We start from the raw sequence: 7,198 nt of genomic DNA, 5'->3' as shown, positions 1-7,198 counted from the left end.
AAACCTTTTAGAATAACATGTTGTAATATCCATATAAAATGGTAAATTAACTATTATTATTATTATAAACTTCTAGATTTACATCAGTAATAACGACAGATTTAATGTATTTTTAGGTAGGTTTGAGATAGGTTTGACAAATTTGCTTGAATTCTGTCTGGAATTACAAGGAAAATACAAGATGTTTTTTCTTCTTTGAAAATAAAAATAACTAGCTACTTTACTATTTATGATTTTAATTCATTTATTTGTTCAAACAGAATGCATGCTACCTGCTTAAGCACAAGTAAGTGAAAAAAAAATCTGATTCATCTTATTTAAGAGGTGAAAATAAATCTAATACTTGATGTCTAGTATAAAAACACACTTTTCTATATGTCTTCCCATTTCCAGGGAAAATAAAAGCTGTAGAGACAATACCTACTAACTAAAGATACATCTCGGTAAACAAGGGATTATTAGACCACCGTTATACAAACAGAAGAGGTATTTTGTTAAATCTCCTGACAGGATTCTCATGGCTATATAGAATGTTACTTTGTTTAATGTCTTTATTTCAAAGCTATACATAAAACGTGTTGAGTCTGACTGTTACTGCACAGCAGACATTGTCTGGGGACATCGAGATCCATGTTGAGTCTGACTGTTACTGCACAGCATTGTCTGGGGACATCGAGACCCTCTTCAGGACAGAGTCTAGGGATCCGTGTGCTTACTCCCTGATAGTTAAGATTATCTCCACTCTGAATACTTCCTTTCCAACTTTTATGGCAATACGAAAGCACCATATGGATTTTACAGAGGAAGAGGCTGATTCACAGAATTCACAGAATTCACAGAATTGTTAGGGTTGGAAGGGACCTCTGGAGATCATCTAGTCCAACCCTCCTGCCAGAGCAGGGTCACCTACAGCAGATTGCACAGGACAGCGTCCAGGCGGGTTTTGAATGTCTCCAGAGTGGGAGACTCCACCACCTCTCTGGGCCAGCCCCCTGGCACCCGCCCATTAAGGAGGGATCATATATCCTGCTTAAGAGATTCAGCATCTCTGCTGGAGGGGTTTCCTGCTTCAGTCAGCCAGCCTGCAACTGCACATCTCCACCCCTCATATACAGTAGTTTTCCCTCAGATCTGCAAGGTGACCTGTTTGGGTGGGTATCCTTTGACCTCTTCCAGTCTAAAATTGCAAAGTTAGTCTAAAGAGCAGGGTTTTGCTAACACTATTCATTTTGGCAGCAACAAATAGGGGACCATTTGCAAAGCAGCTTAGCAGATAGATTGGAGGGGATGGAAACCTCCCAGTGGACGTAGTGACAAGCAGTTGGCAGGGAGAAAACTTTCACTGACACAGCTGCAGTGGGAAAAGGATGTGTGATCAAGCCCTGAGTTTCAGAAAAAAAAAAAAAGCCAAACCAAACAAAAGCAGCTTTGCTTTATTCTTTCTGGGAAAGAAGTAACCTTCATTCAGTGTGAGGTAAAGATACTATGCAAAGATGAAGTTTGCAACCATAAATTGGGGGTTTAGGATTTCACTTCAGTGACAGCAGGTTCATAAGGCTTTAAAGGCAGAAGACACCATAATGTCATCCAGTCTGATGTCCTGTAGAAAATATATCTTGACTTGGCAGTCATTAATTGAGGGAATCAATTCTGCAAAATCCACAAAGGATTTGAGAAGCTGGATTGCACACTGTTGAAAGTGGTCACTTGGTTTTATGAGGAGTCTGGGACACATACAAGTGAAAAAGTTACCATTTAAATTCTTTGTCTCTTTTCAATAAGGATTTACTGTAGCAAAGTTAGATGTATTCTGAATTTGTATATTTTCTTCAAAAGCCTGGTTTTGCAGAAAGTCCAAAATGTGCAAACATTTGCACTGTTCATGTATAAAAAGGAGTTTTCAACTGCTCTGTTGATGTTTCATCATCGAAACATAGAGGTTAAAGCCGAATATTAACCTGCTTAATTGTGCATATTTTAGCTCTTATACCACGTAGGATACTGTATGTGAAGTATCCTGCTGTTCAAAGACCTCCATAATACTGTTCACAATAAGGAAGGTTAATGACTCCAGAATTTCCTGGCATTTGCCAGACTGAAACAGACCTTTAATGCAGTGCTCATGCAGGTTTTGTTGTGTGAAAGATAATGTTGTGGGAATTACATCTGAGTAAAAGAATTAACATTGCTTAGCCTTTTAGGAAGTGCCAGGAAAGTGTTTGAGCTGATGGCAAAAACTGGGAGAGTGTCACTTTCTTCACAGAGCCCACCACCACCGCTACTCCGAACTCTCCTGGCGTTGAACACCGGGCCCTTATTTCTCGTTGTGGACTGAACCTCTGGATTTTGACAACTGTCCTGGAAAATCTTGCAGTTGTTTCGCTTCACTTGGTCACAGCATGACTGATCAAACCAGTGCAGAAAATAAGCAGCGAATCATCAGCCTCAAGATTTTGATAAAGACGGAGCTTTTTTTTTTTTTCTTTTTTTATTTTTTTTTTCCCTGGCTTCAGATGTAAACCTGACTTTAGCAAAACAAATTTAACAAGTGGAAAAGTGTGGAGTAGACTAGCCACTGTTTTCAGTTCCTGAAGTCAGTGTAGAGGCCTAGACATATGCAAGCTGTTCTGTCTGAAGCATATGGCCTGGTGTGCCGCTTTTACAGATCCAGCATATTTTGCATTTTTTACAACATGACATATGGGTTGTGTTTCGATTTTTTTTAAAGTCTTGTAGTTCTAAGGAAATCTCTGCCTCTGCTGTCACCCACAATTGGGGGATGGGAGATGGGGTGAGCCAGACGAATCAGAAACTCCTGTGGCTCCTTGGAAAAAACAAGACTGTTATGCCACTAAGCAATTAACAGACACTGTCCTGCCACTGTTAATATAACTGAGGGCTGAATGTTGCTCCTGATCAGGTGGTCGGCCACTGCGAGTGCCATTTATCCTTTGTTTTCCTGAGAATGAGCGGCGACCAATAGCTGAACTGAAAGGGTTTCCAGGTGCCTGAAAAGCAGAATTTTGTACCACTGACACAAATAATTTGAGTCTGAGCTCATAAATATTGTCAGCTACTGCAGTGGTGGCAGATATCTAAGCCAGTCTGCCTTCCCATGGGTTTTCACAACTTCCCCAGGACATGACTGATCTTCATGGCCCATATATAATGAATCAATAAAAAGGGAATAAAATTAACTAATTTAGCAAATGTTAACATTATTGTAATGAAATCACATGTGAAAACATATAATGGATCACTTTTGGCATTCCCACAACTTGGTAAAAAATGTTACAGCAACCTAGCTTTGCTGTGGCCTAACTGCTGATTGCACAGTGAATCTAAACTGCTTGGGTTTCAATGTTTAACCAAATAATTTCCCCTTCTCTAAAACCAGGGTTCAACAATATTTGAAGTAAAGTAAAATATCTCAAAGGAATGCTTGTAAGGCAGCTGGGAAGACCTGCAGATGGTTCACACAGAACTTAGGAGACGGAAATCACTTCCAAAGTTGAGCATGATTAACAAGTTTTGTTATGAAGGACGTAGTCCATTTGAAATCAGTCAACTAGAATTCACCTCTCAGGCTCAGAAGGTTGAACAGAGTTCGTGGGACATTTCTACTTCTGCCTTGAAAGCCCAATTTTAAATATGGTAATGGGAGGCTTATTTAAAACCACTATCATCAAATTGTTTGAAACTTTTTTCATCTGTGGTGAAGGTCAGTAGCACTTACTTCAAGGTTTAAGCGAGGGTCATTTTATAACCTTACTGTACTTTTTTTTTTTTTTTTTCTGTAGCTCAGTGTTAACCTCTGTGGTCGAGAATCACGATTTTAATAGCAATCAATGGATTCATTTCCATGTTGTACTGCTTGTCAAATATGGCACTTTGTGCATTCTTATGCTGTGAGAACTGCAAAGTAACATTAAGAGGTTTTGCCACACTGAGGACATACAAGACAGCATTTTTAACAAGGAAGAAAACACGTGAGTACTTTCATTAATATATGACTACACAGGCAACGTGCACTCAGCTTTAAATTACTGATAAAAGTGTGTTTAAAAGAAAGAAAAACCAGATAGAAATAAATTTTTTTTTGGTTTTTTTTTTACTATCACACTTTGCCCAGGATCGGCATCCTGATTTCTTGCTTTATGCTACTTCTGATCAGTTGCACAATGGAAAACAGCTGAGAAAATAATTGCCAACAGCTTATATGTCATGATACTGCATGGGAAAATGTACTTTTCACCTTTTTAACCAGCTTAACCACAGTAAGTACCAGAGTGAACTTGAGCCCTTTTACAGGTTTGGATTGGTGAAAGGAAGGCTACCTAACACAAAGCAGGAGTCATTCTTGAAAAGTATGTCTGCTGCGACAGTGTAATAAATTAAATTATATTTACTGCTTGTCTGCAGGTCTGTATGTGTAAATATAAAGGGGATGGTCCCCAAGCAGTATCGCTTAAAATAGCACATCCCTTTAGAGATTTGGCTGGATTTTTGAATTTTGTAGAACTGAAGGATCGCAAAAGACAGGGATAGGGAGACATACCCCTTCTCTCTTTCTCAGTGCACATGTTCAGTCCTGCTCTGCCTACATAGTTGTGTCTCTGTTGTTCTCATCAGCCATTTTGTGGATTCGTAATGCAAAGATATTCTCCCTGAATGTCGTAAAGGCACATATTGCCAGAAGGGAGTGAGTTCAGGAATATATACTTTTACAGTACAGTAACCTGGAGCATAAAAGACCCCTCAAGAATCCTTAGAGAATGCAGCACTGTACAGAATTCATTCACTTATTTATTCATACGCTTGCTTCCAGACTAAAACCTAACACCTATTCAGCCTCATCACACCATATGATAATATGAGAAAGTGTAAAAGAAATATATAAAAAAGTGAAAAATAAGATTGTAGCCCTTATGAAAAAAAAAAAACCAACAACCACAAACCATTGAATCTTCTGTGACTATTAAGCTTAACCACTCTTTTGAAAGGCTGCTCTTCTAGCAACATAAATCCATGAATTAGATTTTTTATTCAAGAACAGATTTGATGTTTCTTATCAACAATGGTGAAATTGTGAAAATTTCACTCTTTGCAGGTATGAAAACTGGAAAAGTGATAGTGTGTCATAGTCTGTGAGAGAGTCATCAAGATGTTTGTGAGGCTTTCTAAAAGCTGGCAAGCGTACCGAAGAAAGCTCACCCTTGCCCTCTTCCTTATTCATGTTTTGTAAGATTCTGTTAAAGGCCATTTTCAAAGTCAAGCTCTGGGAGAGGTTTTACATAAAGATTCTTACGTAAATGTCTGTTAAATATATTAAAGCATGAAACTTTCTAATTGTGTCATAGTCTTATATGCAATTTTTACTAGCTTATAACTCGGAAGGAAATGTGATCAGGAAGTACTTCTTCCAGCATTTTAGAAAACACAAAGAGGCAAAAAATTAGGATTTTTGATAAGGAGTGTTGGACTCTTAAGAAATACCTGAGAAAGGTAGGGGAAAAGAGAAAAAAAAAAAAAAGAATGAATAACAAGTTAATGAAAGCACCAGTTCAATTATATCCATCATTAAAATAATATCTTTCCTTCCTACACTGTTAAAACTTCTACAGATCTGAAGTCTCATGCAGTAATAGCTCAACTAAGCATTTAATGTGTGAAACTGGCACATGATTCCTACGTCTTCTGAACCACAACGTTCTTTTCATTCTTTTTTTTTTTTTTTTAAAAATAATTGTCTTTCTGCTCTTATAGTTCAGCATCTCAAATATGGGATGAGAGGCAGAACTGGGAAATGGAGCTGTACACTTTCTTTTCAGTGAAAAAAATACATAATTTGTGGGAAAATTGGACTCTTAATGAACCCAAGCTAAATTCAGCCAAAGTTGGCTAGAAAGCAAACAAACAAAAATGTGTAGGTATTTAAAAGGAAAGACTTCATTTCCCCAGACATATGATACTTTTGACCTTTTTAAAGCTGTGCAACTTTTTATTTTTAAATAACACTGAAGATTTTCTTCATCATAATGCAACCAGCTAAAAGCAGGGAAAATAAAAAGAAAAAAAATCAGTTTTCAAGTCAAATGAACATAAAGTTGATGCAAGATTTGTCACTTTATCTTATTTAGTTGAATTTCCCATATCCTTATTCCAAAATTTCCATTTCAGTGTAACCTGTTGAGGTCGATTTTGACTTTTCCAGTTGTTCCAGCCATCAGTTTGAAGGCTGTTACTGCAAGGCATGATTCTCCAGTTTGCCATTTTCTGTGTGTCTGTGGGAAAATCACTTTCCTTACATCAGAGTCACTGTGGTATTTGAAGGTAGAAACAATGCTACATGCTTATTTCACAGTTTTGCTAAGTTTTAAACAAGGTTTGCAAATAAGTCTGCGTTTCCGCAGGATTTTTCATTGAAAGATCAGAAAGAATTATTTTGTAGGTGGATCAGATAGTTTCTCTGCAAGATGTATTCAGTCACTGGCTTAAGATAAAACACTGGTAAGTACTACTTGGGCTGCAAAAGCAATCAATTGCTGTGTGAGTAGAAAGTTCAGCCTCTGCCAGGCTCAGCCGCAGTGATTTTGCTGACTTTTAAAGATTAGTCAAGTATTATTGATGGCACAAGAAAAGATTGACAAAATCTGTATGTTGCAAGCCAGGAGGCAGAAAGACAAGAATGAATTGTGGGACAGGTGTTTCCTGTTACAGTAGGGCTGACGTTGTAATTGTTATGAATGTGAGTGATTTCACATCAGTAAGTATTCAATGAATACGGATATCATTTTTTTGTTGGAGCCATCTGGTACAGCCATACATTAAAGCTGGAAATAATGAAGAGGGCAAGAAAGCATCAAATTTGATTTTTAGAATTTTTATACATTATTTTAAATTTAATTTAAGGCTGGTGGATTTGCAGTTAGAATAGACATGTGGGTTAATGCTCATGAGTAGTATGCACTGCTGACTCTTCCTCTTTTTATTGGCCTCCAAAATTCAAGGACAGGTTTCCACAACTGCTGAGAACCACATCTAGTATAACATCAGTGCTATCTCTTGCTTGCCTTGAAGAAGTTGAAGTCAACAAGAATGGTGTTAAAGTTTCTAACTATGAAAAAAGGCACACGCTACCATTTGCATGTCAGAAAGCTGAAGAAAGTCCTTTGTATGGAGAACACGAAAGAAATTA

Source organism: Charadrius vociferus, unplaced genomic scaffold (genome assembly GCF_000708025.1).
Source record: "Charadrius vociferus isolate BGI_N301 unplaced genomic scaffold, ASM70802v2 scaffold14, whole genome shotgun sequence".
Taxonomy (NCBI): domain Eukaryota; kingdom Metazoa; phylum Chordata; class Aves; order Charadriiformes; family Charadriidae; genus Charadrius; species Charadrius vociferus.
Note: the sequence above shows the minus strand (reverse complement) of the source record.